Here is an 18,133-nt window from a genome sequence, read left to right as displayed (position 1 = left end):
TTGGGTAGTTATGTCATATAGTCTCGTGGAAGTCATTACTCTCCCTTCCCCCACTGAGTTTATTTGTCAAAGAAGCAGAGGATCTTGGCTGGTTTTCTTCCTTTGGCTCTGAAGCCGCAAAACAATCCCACACCAGTTAAAAATTATGGATAATAAAAGGGGTTATTTATTTATTTAAGGGGAAAAACTTACAGATCACCGTCTCAAACAACAGTCCTCTCATCGCAAACAGGAAACAGATAGTCTAGCCACCAGAATGGAGTGGAAGCAAGAGAGAGAGCGCACGGTTCCCGTGGCTTTTTAAAGTATAAGAGACCACACCCCAGTGGGCTGGTGTGCTCCCGCAGCATGGATCCTTCCAGTCACCTCCTGCAGAGCTGCTGGCATGCTCTCCTGTCCCTAATTCCCTGTGAGCTGATAGACCAAACACCTGATGGGCTTCAGACTTACTTTTTGGGAAAAAAACCACGTCGTGGTTGTGTTCTGAGTTCCTTGTTAGGGTGCAGGCAATGCTCAGCTGTGTCCTGCTGCCATGCAGCCACTGCGGACGGTTCGGATCCAGAGCCATTTGGAACTGGGAGTCTGCAAGAAGGACTGTCCTCCACTTCTGTCCTCCCCACTTCCTGCAAGGCTGTAATTCCCTTAGCGTTATCGGTCAGCTGTTCTGTCTGGACAAACCTAGTGGGAAAGTGAGGAGAAGCTTTTCTAGTGGTATCTGCCTCAGTCCTGTAGTGTTCAAGGTGAGGAGCTGGACTAGCGAACCCATAGGCTTAGAGCTGCAAACCCTGAGAGCTAGGAGCCTATCGCTCCAGGCATTAGAAGCTGGAGACACATGACGCTATGTACTTAGATCGTAGGCATCTATTACTCTGGGCTTCAACAGCCAGCCGCCAGGCACTTGGAAGCTATTGTAATCATCTGCTAGTGCTTTAGCTCCCAAATGGGCTTCCTATACTGGGATATTCAGTCCCATGATGACTAACATTATATATTGTGGCAGCTAGTGTTACCAGGCTCAGATCTAGAGCCCTCAGCCGTTGACAATGGCTAGTGTTACAGTCCTCTGTCTACTGGGTCTGAAGGTCTTGGCCCTTAAGTTTTGAGAGTTCCCTGGGACTCTTCCAGCGACAGCACCTGTCAGTTTCTCCTTCCTGGCTCTCACAGCCTTGCCTCTCTTCAGCTTCTGCTCTCTGCCTCACCTCGCCTTCTCTTTACTTCTTCCATCCCTTCTTGTCCCTGCCGCTGGGCTCTGTCATTTCTAGGCTGGACCCTCTCTGAAGTGCTGGGACCTTTCAGCTGCCCTCTGACACAGGCTCTCTGGACCACAGTGGACCTGCATGCAAATGAGGGGCGGTGCTTGCACCAATCACGGCACTGTCCCTCAAGCAAATCAAAGACTGCATTATTTTCATTTACAGTGAGCTCTTCTACTGAACCACAGGGGTTCCGTCTTCCTGTTTAGGTGAGGCTACTGGACCAGCTAGAGTTCAGAGGTCTGCTACTGCAGCAAGGTCTGGGGCAAGTTGCTGGAACAGTCACAGCTTCCGTAATTTGACAGCAGGCAAGTGGGATTGTAACATAGTTTCCTCGAGGTATCTATAATATATACAAAGCAATTGGGACAACATGGGGGCAGTCACACTGACTGTTTGGCCAATAACCCTCTGTTTAAGATCATCATGCCTAAGGGAAGGCCCTGCAAAAGTGCCTCTTCTTGTGTTTCCATTGGAAACATTAAAAGGGGGTTTACAAAAGATCCTATGGAGGCTAGCACACAAAAACAGTTCTCACAACGCAGTTTTGTTTTGTCTTTTTTTTTTTTTGAGACAAGGTTTCTTTATGTAGTCCTGGCTGTCCTGGAACTTGCTACCTGGATCAGCATGGCCTCAAACACACAGAGATCCACCAGCTCTGCCTCTGGAGTGCTGGGATTAAGGGCGTGCAGCACCACACCTCACCAGTGAACGGGATTTAACACTGTGTGACAGCGCTGAGCTCCTGCCCCAGCTTCCTCCGCCTGCTTCACGAAGACCCATTTTTTCTTCATTCACATGTTGAGAACTTCCAGATATAATTTGTAAAGGAAAGTTGAATATAGGATGCCTTTCTTACTCATCTTTACCTATGAACTGGAGGGCAGGCTTTTATTTTCCCATTTGTAAGTGCTGCTGTGATAGAAGCCAGTCTCGGACACGCTAGGTGAGCATTCGCTGCTGAGTGGCATCTGTGACTTGTTCCCATCCTCTCAAACACTCAGGTTTTACGTTATGTATCAACGCACTATACTATTTTCCTTGACTCTGTCTCCTCTGTGGCTAGTGTAGAGCCATTGGCGTTGGCTCTGGCTATTTTTTTTTCCCAAGACAGGGTTTCTCTGTGTAGCTTTGGAGCCTGTCCTGGAACTCGCTCTGTAGATAAGGCTGGCCTCAAACTCACAGAGATCCGCTGCCCTCTGCCTCCCGAGTGCTAGGATTAAAGGTGTGTGCCACCACCGCCCGGCGACTTTAGCCATTGACACTAAGGCAGAGCTGTTTTTAAACAGAGCTCAGAAATTTAGAACAGACACAGGAGTAGGCAAAGCAGGGGTGCAAACTTCCTTAAACCTTTCAGGGGTGCAAACTTCCTTAAAGGATGGAGACCGCATCCATATAGCTGAAATTTCCACGACTGCATCGATTTTTGGATCCTCTATCCTTCTAGGGCTCAGCTGCATTTGTTAGAAGTTGCCTTTCTCTTGTCTTCCTTGAGTCCCCCTTTCTTCCTCTTTTTAGGGCCTCTTCCCTCTTCCTGGGTAGACTGTGACCTCCAAGTGTTTTGATCCTGGCTTCCTTGGTATTCTAGGTAGAGGCCCTTCCTGAGACTTCAGCAGCTGGAGTTGGGGGACACATTGCTTTTGGGAAGGAGGGTGATGCTTGCTTTCTCTACAGACTTTAGTGACCTCAGAACCTGGCTGGTGGCTGAACTGACAGCAGAGCTCAGAATCAAGTTGGGTCCTTGGCCATCCTGGCCATGAGTGGAGGCACAGCAGTGCCTGGTCAGAGGGCGTCAGGACTGGAGGACTGCCTGGATCTGGGTCATACCTTTGCCTCTTCCTGCCTTAAAGGCACAGGTGAGCTCAAGGTTAGATATTTATTTCCAGTTTGCCCTGACAGGGCCCTTGTTGAATGCTGTGATGCCCAGGGTCCCCATGACCTGAGCCTTTATCCTTGATGGGACATCCTAGGGCTGAGGTCCCTTTAATTTTCTCTCCCATCATGGCTACTGCCTTTTCGTGAGCCCCAGGGTGGTCCCCAAACCGGGCCTTCTGGGGTGGCGGTGGGAAGAACGTCCCCCTCAGTTCAGCTGTTCTTCTCTCCCTGGGAGAGCTGATATGTGGAGACCTGGCTGGGCAGGAGCAGCTGCTCTTGCTGATTGGTTTTCTTCAAACCCTCCTCTGGCCTCAGGAATCTGCTGGAAATGAGGCTGGGCTGGGCAGCAGCCGTGAAGAGAAGATAATCAAGACAAATGAGCCGTCTGGAAGCCCATGGACATGCCTGCACTCATGCCTGGCACTGCTTCCAGGCTGGATGAGGCACCAGTGACTACCGAGGAGGGTATCCTGGCTGTGGTGCTGCCTAGAGACCATGGCGGGTGCAATCTCGGTCACTCCCGAATGGAACCAAAGGTCCCATTCGTGTTTGGCATTGTCATAGCTCTTGCCCTTGGCCCCTGGCCCACGCATCCCTGGCTGAGTCTGAATCCCTGGATGCTCTGTGGTCATTTTGCATTTATTTTCTCCGGCTTTTAGATTGAAGACAGGAGAAAGTTTTGACAGACTGCCCATCCACTGGGTGAGCTGCACAGGCTGTCCCAAGGTGCTGAGGTCTGACAGGATGTGGTTTACAGGTGCTGGCTGGGCCTCAGCAAGACATAGTGTAATGATGTTCTAGGGTTCTGGAAGCCACCTGCTGTGTACTCCATAGGTTGCTATGGCCTTGGGGCTGGCTGCGCCATTTGTATGGTTGTGGGGGACTTATCTGTATCCAGTGATTTTCTATAGAGGAGGGCCAGAACCAGGTGGACTAGGAGGAGGGCATGGGGAAGAAGGCTGGTCAGGAGCAGGAAGGAGTCCTTTGAATCTGATATGGGCAGGGTTGCATGGGATACTTGGGATGGTCGGTCCTGGACCAGAGGTGTTGTCCTTGGGAAGGGAAGGCTTTAGGGATAATGAACAGTGAACTCATTGTGCTTTTCATATCCCACCAGTTTCCAAATCTTGGAAAATTCAGGACCCCCAAAGTCCCGATCACTCACCATTAACTAATTAATTAATTAATTCAAAGCATGTACCTGGGTTGGCATCTTGTCCCCTGGGCTCAGTGGTGGGCAGAACCCTGCTCTCAGGGACCTAAGTGCTGGACAGAAATGAGTGTACTTCCTCATCAGGCATCCTGATGGATCCTGGGACTTTATGAATTCATACAAGGAGCTAGCTGCCTGGACCCCAGGGCATATACCTGGGTTCCTAAACTCCTTTGTTTATCACACCCTGTCTGGAATGATTCATTCTATCAATATGAGATGAAGAAATACCTAGGAGATTAGTGAAGATCAAGAGGTTTCTGACCAAATCAGTTGATGGACTCAGACAGCATTATTGGGAGGTGATGAAAAGTATGAGGGGCTTAATAGGAGGAAATAAGTCACTGGGGGCTTGTCTTTGAGGCTTATACATTGTGCTGCACCCTTCCTGAATCCCCATTTCCCCACTTCCAAGCAGAGGAACTGTCTGACGGCATCTCAGAGTTCTTTCTGCTCTGGGCAATGGCCTATGCATGACTTTCTCATAGTTCTGTATGGTCCCCTCACATGGCTTCATCCCTGGTCCATGTAGCTCCTTCATAGGACTTTCTCAGGACTGTGTGGTTACACTGTATTTTGGTGCTGTTCCTGGGTCCAGTGATTTCTATTCATATTATAAGTCCCATGTTTCTTGGTTTTCAGCTTATTTTGTATGACTGTATAGGATATCCCCAAGCTTCAGGAGCGAGGACTAGACAGAAACGTGTTCAGTGACATGTCCCTATCCTTATACATCTCTTTACTTGTCAACACACCAATAAATAAACATCTGTTAGGATGAGTGCGTTACCTAGTGGCCCATAGGATCCTTTAGAGAAAGGAAGAAGGAGGCCCCTTCCTGACACTGGGTGTCCTAGTAAACGTGAAGGAATGGCCTTATTGATTATCTTCCTGGATCCCAATTCTGCAGCTGCTAAGGGAAGACACATGGTGATCCACCTTCCCTCAGTTCTTTTTTTTTTTTTTTGGATTTTTTTTTAAATTTATTTATTTATTAAAGATTTCTGTCTCTTCCCCGCCACCGCCTCCCATTTCCCTCCCCCTCCCCCAATTAAGTCTCCCCCCAGCCCGAAAAGCAATCAGGGTTCCCTGTCCTGTGGGAAGTCCAAGGAACCCCCACCTCCATCCAGGTCTAGTAAGTTGAGCATCCAAACTGCCTAGGCTCCCACAAAGCCAGTGCGTGCAGTAGGATCAGAAACCCATTGCCATTGTTCTTGAGTTCTCAGTAGTCCTCCTTGTCCGCTATGTTCAGAGAGTCCGGTTTTATCCCAGGCTTTTCCAGACCCAGACCAGCTGGCCTTGGTGAGTTCCCAATAGAACATCCCCATTGTCTCAGATTAGAATACTACTCAGCAATAAAAAACAAGGACTTCATGAATTTTGCATACAAATGGATGGAAATAGAAAACACTATCCTGAGTGAGGTAAGCCAGACCCAAAAAGAGGAACATGGGATGTACTCACTCATATTTGGTTTCTAGTCATAAACCAAGGACATTGAGCTTATAATTAGTGATCCTAGAGAAGCTAAATAAGGAGAACCCAAAGAAAAACATATAGGTATCCTCCTGAATATTAACCTTCATCAGGCGATGAAAGGAGACAGAGACAGAGACCCAAATTGGAGCACAGGACTGAAATCTCAAGGTCCAAATCAGGAGCAGAAGGAGAGAGAGCACGAGCATGGAACTCAGGACCGCGAGGGGTGCACCCACACACTTCCCTCAGTTCTTAACTTAAAGGTAGGGGAGTGAGTGGGAAGCGTGCTTCAGTTGGCCTTCGGTGATGATTCGGGCTTGGGATGACCTGTTGGCAGGTGTCTTGGAGCAAGAGGGAGGATTGTAGTTTTAGTGAATGGATTCCTAGGGAGGCTGTATGGTTACACCCTGTCCTGGGAGACATTTTCTAGGCGTCTGATCTGCGAGGGCAGCAACGTGCTGCTGGGTGGGTTTACATCTTGAATGGATGCTGGGTACAGTGGCCTTCTTGGGCAACCCTCCTTGTGCTCTGGGTAGCGCATGCCACATCTGTCTTCCAACCCTGACTGTCACAGCAGCTGAACAGACGAACTCCCTGTGGCTGCCTCTCCCATCCAGGGTGTCACTGGCTAAAAACAACAACGACAACTTTGAAGCTTTCCCAGTTTCATTTGTGGATTGTTGGGGAGGGGGCTGTCTCTCAGAGAAATTTAGTATTTTCTAAATTTAAGTAATTGATATGTTTGTTAAAAATTGTATCTTGTTACACTCCAAACAGAGATCACAATTCTCTGTAGAAATACATTTTGTGCATAAACAAAATAAATCACCGTCTGCAGTGAGAGTCGCTGGAGGGGCGTTGAGGAGAGCCGTGCGCCGTGATGACATAATGAGGCCTAATTACTGCACGGTGATTACATTATCCCCGTAAGAACTTGTGACAGATTATTTGTGAATGCCGACACAGTGACTAATAAAAGGGGCTGCATTTCTGAGTTATTGGTGACACTGATTTATGGGATGACAATTTGCCGACGAGGAGAATTCAGATGCACTGGTGTCTGGGCTCAGGGTGAAGGGGGTGAAGCCAGTTTGGCTTCTGCAAACCCGCCCTGCAGATGCTCTGGTCTCTTCTCTGTGTCTCTTGCCCACCCTGGGCTGTCACAGGCTGAGCATCAATCGGCTCAGATGGGGCGAGATCCTAAAGGGAGGTGGCATTATCCCTGTATGCTAAGTGATCTCTGTCCCTTCAGACTGAAGTTTCCACAGCAGACACTCATGGCTACTCGGAGGAGTCCCCTCCTGGTCACTCAAGCTGCTTGCTCTATGGAGTTGGAGTCATGGCAAAACAACTTTGCCTTCAGAAATGTCTATTGAGTCTCAAGAACTAAGTTTGAGGCGGAATAGAATGAGTGGTTGAGCCACCACCTCCCTACACTGTAGCCATGCCCTTCCGTCTCTGGCTGGCGTCTACTCAGGGAGGTCTCGAGGTCTTAGGGACTTTCTCACTTCCCTTGGGTTCAGTCCAGGAGAGTCCAGCCATCTCTAGCATCTACACCCTGTGAGTTAAGCCAGTCTCAGATAAACAACAGAGCGAGTGTCCGGTTGACCCTGGGTTGGTAGCTCAGTGTGCAGCCTGCTTCAGAGCGCTATGGTGTTTGGTGGAGTGTCTGTATCAGCATTAGGCACACCCTACCCAGACAGGTCACTTTGGTCACTTTGTGCTGGGCAGTCAGGTCACTTTGGCCAAGTCTGGTCACACAGCCTCTTTGCCAAGCAGTGCTGTTTGAACCAAGCAGATGAAAACCCAGCAGGGGTGAAGTTGCTGCTAGCTTCCTGTGGCACTGTCTTCCTTCGTTGCTCTTGGGGTCTCTGGCCACCAGGAGGCAGCCTCGAGGCTGAATGCCAAGGTTAGGGCAGAGAACAGTTCTCTGGCTATTGAGGGCAGCTGAAATATCCTTGTGGGTAGGTGCAGGGTGTTGTGCCCAGGCTAGTGCGGCCCAGACACATTTCTTCCGGTCAGCGTTCTGCAACCGTTGGACTGTTTCTTAGGATCTAAACAGTTTCTCCGCCCTCCCTCCTCCTCAGTTTCAACCTGCCACAGAATGGCTTTTAAAGAAGATAAGCTTTCCTCAAGTTGTTTTCTTAAAGGGCCGATTTCCCTTACACAGCATCTTACGAGAAGCATGCAAACGAGGCTTGGCGTGCGTATGGATTGAGACAGGCTACGAGATAATTGCTAACGATGAAAACGTGCGGCGTTGCTGCCGAGCCCTCAAATTCTAATTTTGTATGAGAATTAGTTCACAAACGTGTAATCCCAACTGCATCGGCTGTCATTTTTATGCCTGTGCAGCTTAGACTTCACCCCAAAGTGATTTCCAATCTGTCTTGAGAGAATGTTTACTGTGAGTTTGGCAGTGGCGTTTTCCCGCTCTCCCAAGGGGTGTTTGTCAAGCTGCCATCCAGACGCAGTTTGTGTAATTTGCTGGGGTTCATTATTGCAGATATCAGCAGTCGATATTTTTTTTCCCTCTAAAAGGACATTAGTTGGCTTTTAGTAACTCACAGAAAACTTTGCCCCATCTGAGTGCTCTGGTGTGGGCTGCTAGCTAGAGTTCTGGGGACAGAGGACAACCAGGTTAGATGTTGAGGGTGAGAAGGTCTTGAGGGGCAGAGAGAGAGAGGAGAGACAGGTAGCTAGGTAGAGAAGGAGAAGACAGCCAGAAAGACAAGAGAGATGGAGAGAATTCCAAACCTTTCTGGAAACACCTTCAGATATGGAGATTGACCGTGATAGGGGGGCATGAAGGAGAACCCATCAGCACACAAAGTGCCGATTCTGCCATGCCTTGCCACCCAAGAAGACAGAGATGTGTTGAGAACTGAAAGCAATCACCTGGCATCCAGCACTCTGTCTAAACCAAGGAAGCACCCCAGGATTTCTAGGCCCTGAGTGGGATACTCCCCACCTTGCTCCTCTTCCACCCTCCTAGGGAAGTGCCATTTGAAATCTGTGTTTTCTACGACCTTTAAGAAATAAGATTTCTGCATTAGCAAGAACTACTCTGGGATTAGCCTCTGTCCCCATAACACATAAAGTCCTGGAGAACCCCGCCTCCCCCTCCCCATACTGAGTGCATGCTGGGGCCTGAATGTTCTAACACAGAGTCTTCCACCTCCTCCTGCTGCCAGGGATTTGGTTTTTGTCCTTTTTCCCCTATGTCTTGTAAAGCTAATAAAACTGTCCTGTTGAACATTCCTGAGCAGGTCCAGGGAGGGAGCCACATTGAGGTTCTCTAGGTGTACAGAGGTTTACCATGTGACCTTCAGGGTGACGCAGGGAAGCCTGCTGGAGCCTTACCAGTGATCCCGGGTGCTGTCTGCGTTTTGTCCACTAACGCTGTGGTGGGACGATCCTGAAAACTCCTTATAGGATACAAGTCCCCAGGGTCAGAGGTTACTGTAGGGACACACGTCCCATCTCACTTTCATGTAGCCAATCTGTCCATCCTGAGGTCAGTTTGCTCACGTCCTCATTGATGCCTCTGATTTTTGGGCTGGTGACAACACTTAGCGAAAACATCTTAAACCTGATTTTTCCTTTGCATCCACCTAGATACTGGATACTTCGGAGCTCACCAGCTCCACTCCTTGTCCATGTTCATATCTGATGCTCATTTTTCCCCCACAAGTGATTTGTCTGTTTCTTACTGCTTTGGCGGAGTTATTTATACATTCTGGACACTAATCCGTTGTTAGCCGAGTGCGTTACAAATATCTTCTCCCAGTTGGTGCCCCGCGCCTTCCGCTTGTTTATGCTGTTTGATGAATTTCAATGTCCCAGAATGTGCCGTCCCTTCCTTCAGTGTTTGTGATTCTGGGGCTTTAAGAAAGCATTCCTTTTCCGGCAGCCATAGGATACTCTCCTATGTTGACTTTTAGAGCTCTATAAATGTTTGTTATGGTTAAACCTTTAGGCCATTTGGAGCTGAATTTTGCAGTGAGGTAAGAACCTGTTTTCTTTTGCTCTTTTTTTTTTAATTTTTATTTTTAGATGTTAGCCAATTCCTACAGCATTAATCACTGAAACTGCAGACTCCACACCCACAATTTGGCCTTTCTCTGTAGCCCAGGCTGGCCTTGAACTCAAAGTCCTCATTAGTAAGTCTCCCGTGAGTTGGGATTACAGTTGTGCAGCACTACATTCGGCTCTTCTTCTCTTTAAATGCAAAATTCTATTAAAAGTATAGTGATGCTTACATCTGCAGATCCTGCACTTCGTCTACATGAATAACCACGTGGGAGTGCATATATGTGTATGTCTGTGCAGATAGCATGATAGCATCCACAAGTACACACTTGTGCAATGATTAGTTTCCTTCAATTTCTATGTCAGGAGGACCCAAGCTCTGCTCCCCAGGGCTTGACCTGAACCCCTGGTGACCACAGGAAGAAGTCCGTGGCCAGTGTAAATTCAGCCCCCAGAATGTCCACTTGCCCTCTCACACTGGTCAATGACATTTTAGTGTTTTCCACAGGCAGGTAGATGCTCAAGCCCCCAACCTAGCACAAACATGCTGTCCATATGTGACCTGTGACTTGTTTATGGTCCTCAAGTCCATCCCTGGACCATGCTGAGGTGCCCTCTGCTTCTCATTAAGTTTTGAGCTCTGGGTTCTGGGGGTTCTCCTTCCTTTGTCACCTGTGCATCCTCTTAGTATTCTATTACACCTGTCCTCTCGTGGATGTGACATAGACTGAGTCAGACATCCCTTCTAGCCTTCCTCTGGCTATACCTAGAGCCTCCCCTGACTATGCCCCTTCCTCGTACCTCCATGAGCTGGCGCCTCAAGTATCTACCAGGATACTGCCTGGTAGGCAGACCCTCCTGTTCTTGCTCTGTGTTGAAAGGTCCTCAATGCTAGGTAGCTTCAGATGTATCCAAAGAATCCTGTGTTCCCAGGCTGGGGAGATGCACCCTGCAGGGCCTGTCACATGCCTACACTGGGCCTCACCTGCTCATCACTGTGCAGAAGAACCCTGAGGTTCAAGGCAACCATTGGCTGACCAGGATTCTAGGTGCGGCAGGTACCAGCTCACCTCGTTCTCTCCTGTTTGGCACACTCTCAGACTCTCTCAGAGGTGTGGGCACCCACTGACACAGTGGAGAAGGGATCTGTGTGTAGGTGAAGGTCTGCCTTCCTGAGAATGAATAAGGCCACGACCCCTCCTTCTCCCCCTTGCCTGAATCCTTGGTACCCTGAATCCAGCTGTCCTGTTGTTAAAAGTGACAGCGGCAGCGGGCACCGAGGTGATGGACCCATTGCTGTGATCCAGGATGTCTGCAGGGAAAGCGGCAATAGGATCCTTCATCAACTTTGGGAACAGGAAGCCTACAGGACTTCCGAGGGCTTTAGAGAGTTCCAGATAAGCTCTCGGACTTACAGGCAAACCGGAGCATCAGCGTGGAGAATCAAACTGCATTTTCTGTGTCTAGAGGGGAGAATTCTTCAGGCCAAGTCACCCTGGGCAGGCCATGAGGCCAGGATCCCACTGTCTCATTGCTGAGACTGACAGGTTTCTCTCCTTACTCTGTTGTGTGTCCCCAGGTGGGAGACCTGAAGACCTGGATGCTCTGAACCCATCCCTATTTCTAGCCTGTTTTGCCTGTCACCTGCAGCTGCCTGGGGCTCCTGGCTGGGACAGGCATCAGGTCATACCCACTGTGGAGTTTCTGCTCCTCCCATCATCCCTCTCTCAGGGGCTCAGTTCAAGTTGGGCCTGGCCTCTGTATAATTTTATGGTAAAATATAATTTTTTAAGTGTTTCGGGATCGAGGCTATAGTTTCCACTGAAGTACCCTTGTTTTCAGAGCCCCCATGCATTCTTCCTTACTAACAGGTCTACCCATCTGTAAAGCCATATCCCTCTTGGTCTGGCCCCAGTGGCAACCCCCACTGATAAGTACCACCCCACCCAGTCTCTTTGCAAGCTTGGCTACAGCTGGGAACCTAGAGATTTCACCTCCAGGATGATCCTCTGATCTCATTATGTTCTCACTCTGCCGTGCAGAGTTAATGCGGCTTCCTCTCTAATCTTTCCAAAGATGGTTTATGGTTCGTTACTGCAGACAGACGGTGCTGAGCTGGAGCCGTGTGTGCTGGAGCCGTGTGTGTGTATGTGTGTGTGTGTGTGTGTGTGTGTGTGTGTGTGTGTGAGAGAGAGAGAGAGAGAGAGAGAGAGAGAGAGAGAGAGAGGCAAGGGAGTAAGGGGTGATAGGTGTGGCTTAGCCACTTGCAAGGCTGAAAGGGCTCCTGAGCTAGGTGCACCCTGGACAGTTTCTGGATGGATGCAGCAGCTGGTCGCCTCGTCAGAAGGCCCCGCCCACCTCTCCATCCTGTGCATTTCTGTTGCACAGGTGCAAGCTTACCACATGCAGAGAGCAGTCACTCATGGGTTTCTCTTGGCAGCACGGGACAACATGGGGACAGATCCTAGGACAGGTAGCAGACTACAGGGCAAGCAACAAACTCTAGGGCAGGTGACTGTCTGGATTTTGATGCAACTTCTTCATCACTGCTGTGCCATTCTGGATAATTTGATTGGTTTCCTTAATTCCCAGCTTCCCTTCTATAAACCACTCCTAAAATACTGCAGCCCTGCAGGGCGGGCATGAATGTAATACATGCAGCGTTAGAACGGTCTCTGACAGCAGCAGGCGTACTTGTCTTATCGTCTCAAAAGTTATTCTTGATTGTTTTAAAATATCAGAATTGTGTGTAGACCTTTATCTCATGGACATTCTGTCACATGACTGCATCACAGATTCTGCAGCAGCAAGGTTCTCAGGGACTTCCAGCTTCCTCCCTCCAGGTCAAGATCTCCTTTGGCAAAAGAGGTTCCAATGGCCAGGACACAGGGACATGGAAACACACCTATGCTACTGGGATGTGGCTCCCTCCTGCCTCCAGCTCTGCTGTGCCATCATCCCTGGAAAATTGGAACTGGAGCCTGGAGGCTCAGGTCATCATCTCTGGTCCTGTCCCTGTCTGGGTCCTTGGGAACCCCAGGCTGATGTGCTTCATCCACAATCTCTGCAGCAAGATCCAAGGATGTCGCAGCTGGAGAGACTGAGAAAGTAAGGACCATAGCTTCATTTCCCTGTGAGTTTTGAAAATTATGCTTAAAATTACAATTGAGAGTCATATTTATAATAACTTTGATGGGGACTCAACAAATATGCAAGAAATATATGCAATGGCATCAGCAAGATGGTGGAACGGGGTCAAGGACAGACAGGGCTCCATCTTCCATGGGAGTGTAAAATACCCACTCTATGTAGCCAACTCTGTGCAGACAGTACGGAAGGAAAGGCATGAGTGGGACACCAGAGAAATGGGATAGACTCTATCTGGGAACTTCCAGAAGCACAGTGGAGAGATCCCAAACTGAAAATCCTACTTCCATCCAAACTGCTAGCTACAGAGTGCTCTCTCTATCTGGTACCCAGCCTCTGTAACCAGAGATTTTGCCCAGGATTCAGTCTCCATCAGCCATCCTTATTTGCACAATGGGGATTGCATACCTGCACAGCAAACCACACTAAATTTTCAGAACTAGAGGCTGGCTGATCTGGAAAGCCAGAATTCACACGGGGGTGAACTACACATCAGCCCCCTGCACACAAAATAACTTACCTGAGTGGGTACATCTTTAAAATGCAGCTGTGCCCACCTCAGCCTGCCCGCAGCACATCTGCATTTTACAGTTGGTCACAGCCAACCTGCTGTCTGCTCACAGTGTTCTTGATAACCGCTTCTTTTCATTCTGGTCTGAGAAGTGAATTCCTCTGCCGTGGTGTTCACGCCACTATAGATGGGAAATGCTAAATCTGAATTCTGTGATATCACTGGGACTGTCACTAAAAAGTTACACAGAGAGACACAGTCAGCAGCTCTAACAGGTAAGCAAAATACAGATGTTTTCATCTGTAAGGGTCAGAAACCAAAGGAGAGGACAGAGAGGAAACGCAGAGGAAGCAAACAGAATGGTAGACACAGATTCATCCCACGAGCACTACAGTAAACATAAAAGGTTTTTATTCACAAGGCCCCAAAGGCTATCAATAGGTGCATGGAAATAAACATTTATATAAATAGAATATTATCTGGGTATAAAACAGAATGATGTTTCAACACATGAGAGGGTGGTTGCTATTCATGTACAAGGTTTTGGGTGTAGACAGTAAGAATCACATGTGATTAAAGTGTTAAATAGCACATTAGATGTACTTTACCACATGCCTTTAAGCCCAGCACTTGGGAGACAGAGGAAATCTGACCTCTGTGATTTCGAGGCCAGCCTGGTCTGTATAGTGAGGCTAAGACTGATTAGAAAGGAAGAGTCAAGTATTAGGGAAGTGAAATGGTCCAGTGGGCAGAGAAGGATGACAAAGCTCCACCAGGCGCTGTTCTCTTGAAAACCACGGCTTGGTATTCTAACAAGATGGGGCTTCAAGGAAATTCTGGGGCCATCTGGGCTTTAGCTTTGTTTTTTAGATGGTCACAAACGTAATAGCCCAGACAGTTTGTCTTCCTTTAGAATCTATAATCATGATACCAAGACTGCTCTGAGCTGTTCTGCAGACAACATTATGTTTGGTAAGAGAATGGTCACAATACCACCCAAGGGATGCAAGTGTGTACTTCCACAGCTTTAAACTTGGACAACTGACCTTGGTAGTCACATTTAATCTAGATATTTGCCAGTGATAAAATGAGTCAAACAAATTCTCACCATGTGTTAAAGATTAAATGGTCATTTCTATTAGACCTCTGTCCTGACTTCTCACTCGGGTATCCAGATGCAAAAGATGCTGCAGTTTTGACGACCAGGACAGCCAACAGTTTAGTGACAGACATCAGATTCAGGGCTGGAAGATGGCTCAATGGCTAAAGCATTTGCAGAGCAAGTGTGAACACTGGAGTTGGGGGGTCCCCAGAAGCCCAAGGAAATGCCAGGTAGATGTAATTCTAGCCTTGGGAATTAGATAAAGGGGATCCCTAGTGAGCTGGCTAGTGAGACCAGCCATATCAGGCTCTGGGTTCGCTCGAGAGACACTGACTTAATACATACAATGAAAGGACAATAGAGAATGATTGTTTTCTTTTTCTTCTTTCTTTCTTTCTTTCTTTCTTTCTTTCTTTCTTTCTTTCTTTCTTTCGAGAGGGGTTCTACGCAGTTTTGGAGCCTGTTCTGGAACTTACTCTGTAGACCAGGTTGGCCTCAAACTTACAGAGATCCATCTGCCTCTGCTTCCTGAGTGCTGGGATTAAAGGTGTGCATCACTACCGCCAGGCTAGGCTGATTCATGACATCAATCTCTGGCCTCCAGCTGCCCATACTTGGTACTCATATGAGCAAAAACATGAAAACACCCACATGTACAATACACACACACACACACACGAAAAGTTTCTGTATTAATAAGAGAACATGACCCAATCATATACAACCTACAGGACACTTTATGTACCCTGCTAGAGAGGGGGTCAGAATACAGAATATATACAATATACACTGAACAGGGAGAGCTGGAGTTACCATGTAAAAATCAGACAGAGCGGCGTTCAGAGCAAGGGTGATTATGAGAGGCAAATGGGGTCGTGCAAGGATCAAAGCTCAGCCCACAGAGGAGGTGTTGGTCTTAGGTGGACAATTAACACTCAAGGTAAGACAGGTAGAAAGAGAGATGAAATCAGAAACAGATGTACCCACACCTGTCGGGGGTTCCAGTGTCTACTGGTACTTGGTGGAGTGGATATAAGGCCAGCAAGGATATAAAATAATTGATCTTCATTGTCACCCAGCCGGACTCATCTCACAACGTTCTCATTCATTAAGACAGGCCACGCAGTACCTCATCCTATAGCACCCGTAAAAGGGATGGGATCAAACCATGCCCTTTCTTTGAATACAATGAAGTCAAGCTAGGAGGCAGCGGAAAGATCAAAGGGGAAAATTCATGTACTAGGAAATTAAACATGACACAACTAGATAATCCATGGTCAAAGATGTCTCACAGAAAATTTTCAAAAAGGCTTTAAGCTGAGGAGAATGTATGACTTGAGTGTATCCAAAGAAAGGAATCAATCATCTAAGCTTCCAATAAAAAAGTTAGTTTTCCATGGGCTGAAGGTGGGGTTCAGAGGTTATGTTTACTTACGGCTCTTGCAGAGCACCTGAGTTCAGTTCCCAGCCCTCACATGGCAGCTCACACCTGTAACTCCAGCTTCAGGGGGTGGGGCAACAGTCTCTTCCAGCCTCACCTGTACTTATGTGCTTGTATTCTTCAACATCCACACATAATTAAAAGTAAAAAATTAGAAAATTAGCTTTCTGGGGTTAGAAAATGACTCAAAGGGTAATTTACAGGGTAAATTGTTATGCAAACAATTGGGACTGAAGTGTGGGTCTCTGGCACCTACATAGATGCTGGGCAGGTGTTGTGGTCTACCTATAATCCTAGCTCTCGGGAGGCAGGGACAGTGGCTCTGTGGAGCAAGCTGCTAACCAGAACAGAGGACTTGGCAGCTCTGGATTCAAGCAAGATATTCTGCCTCAATATATAAAGTGGAGAGTGATTGACAAGGACACCTGGCATCAACCTCTGGTCTCCATACACACGCACACACAATGCACCCCTATATACTTCTAAAACACACAGACATTCATGCACACACAAGCACCCTTCCACATTTCCACGGGAACAAGACAGACTTAGTCTGTTCAAAGGAGGGAAAAAAGTAGAAATCAATGGAATTGAAACAAAAAAGGGTGGAAAAATAAATGGGAATCATATTCGAGGTTTTGAAAGATAAATAAAAAGACTAGAGTGCTATCAAAACTGACAAATAGAAAAAAAGGCACAGATCACAAATACCTGGAATGGAAAGGTGGGCATTGCTCCAGATCTAGATGGCAGAGGCAAACACCGCGGGTCCGAGGCCACCACTGGGGAGCGAGCTGCAAACACTGACTCGCCAGGATAAGCAGGTGGGAATGTGAGCTCTGTGACTACTGAAAGGCTGCGTTGGATCTGGAGAGATGACTGACTGGTTAAGAGCACTTTCTGTGCAAACACGAGGGCCTGAGTACAAATCTCCATCACCCACATAAAAGTCCCGGTGTGGAGGTTCACATCTGTAAGCCTAGAACTAGGCGGCAAGTGTGTGTGGGATAAAGGTGTGTAAGAGACAGACGGATCCTGGGGCCTTTCTGGCCAGCCAGTCTAGCAAAACAGTGAGCTCCAGGTTTAGTGAGAGGCACTGTCTCAAAAAAAGAAGTATGTTGAAGAGTAATATAGGAAAGATACCCAATGTCAACCTCTGATCTCCACACGTGTGTGCATGAGGGAGTATGCATAATATTTCCTCCCCTAGCCATGGGGGGAGAATGAAAGAAAAAAAAGCCAAATTTATGTTTAGATATCTTTCCGAGAAAGACTCTCCAGGATAAATGATCTCATTGGAAAATTCCAGCAAATATTAAAAATCATTATCATCGTCACCATCATCATCAGAAGTAGCAGCAGCACCAGTATCATCATCATCACCATCACCAGCATCACCATCACCAGCATCAGCAGCAGCACCTTCATCATCCTCATCACTAGCATCATCATCCACAGCAGCACCAGCATCATCATCATCATCATCATCAGCAGCAGCAGCAGCACCAACAGCAGCACCATCATCAACATCATCACCATCATCATCATCACCATCATCTCCAGCAGCATCAGCAGCAGCAGCAGCATCAGCAGCAGCAGCAGCATCAGCATCAGCAGCAGCAGAATCAGCAGCAGCAATGGTGATGAGAATGTGGGTTTTTAAGAGAGTAGAAAAGCAGAGAACATTTCCCATTCATTTAATAAAGGCAGCATTATCTTAATGCCAAACCCAGTTCCTATATCTGGGCTTACCAACATGTCAATTGAGTGTGCTACCTGCCAGTCACTGTCCGCCTGCTGTGACTGCATTGTCTGAAAGCCACATCCTATGGGAGGAAAGATCATCAGCCTCGGCTCATGGTGTCAGTTCCTCATGGCTCTGAAAGCCTTTCAGAGCATTCCCCATAGCAGTAGATCAGAAGGCAGAGAGGGCAGTTGGGCTTGGGACAGTCATAACCTGTAGAAGCTCTCCCCTCATGGCCTACTAGAGATCCCACAGCCTCCCAAAATAGCACCCCCAGCTGGGGAAGAAGTGCTCCAAACCAGACCCTGTGGGGGACATTTCAGACTGAAATTCCCA

Source organism: Microtus pennsylvanicus, chromosome 2 (genome assembly GCF_037038515.1).
Source record: "Microtus pennsylvanicus isolate mMicPen1 chromosome 2, mMicPen1.hap1, whole genome shotgun sequence".
Lineage (NCBI taxonomy): Eukaryota > Metazoa > Chordata > Mammalia > Rodentia > Cricetidae > Microtus > Microtus pennsylvanicus.
The sequence above is the reverse complement of the archived record's forward strand: the minus strand, read 5'-3'. Positions refer to the sequence as shown.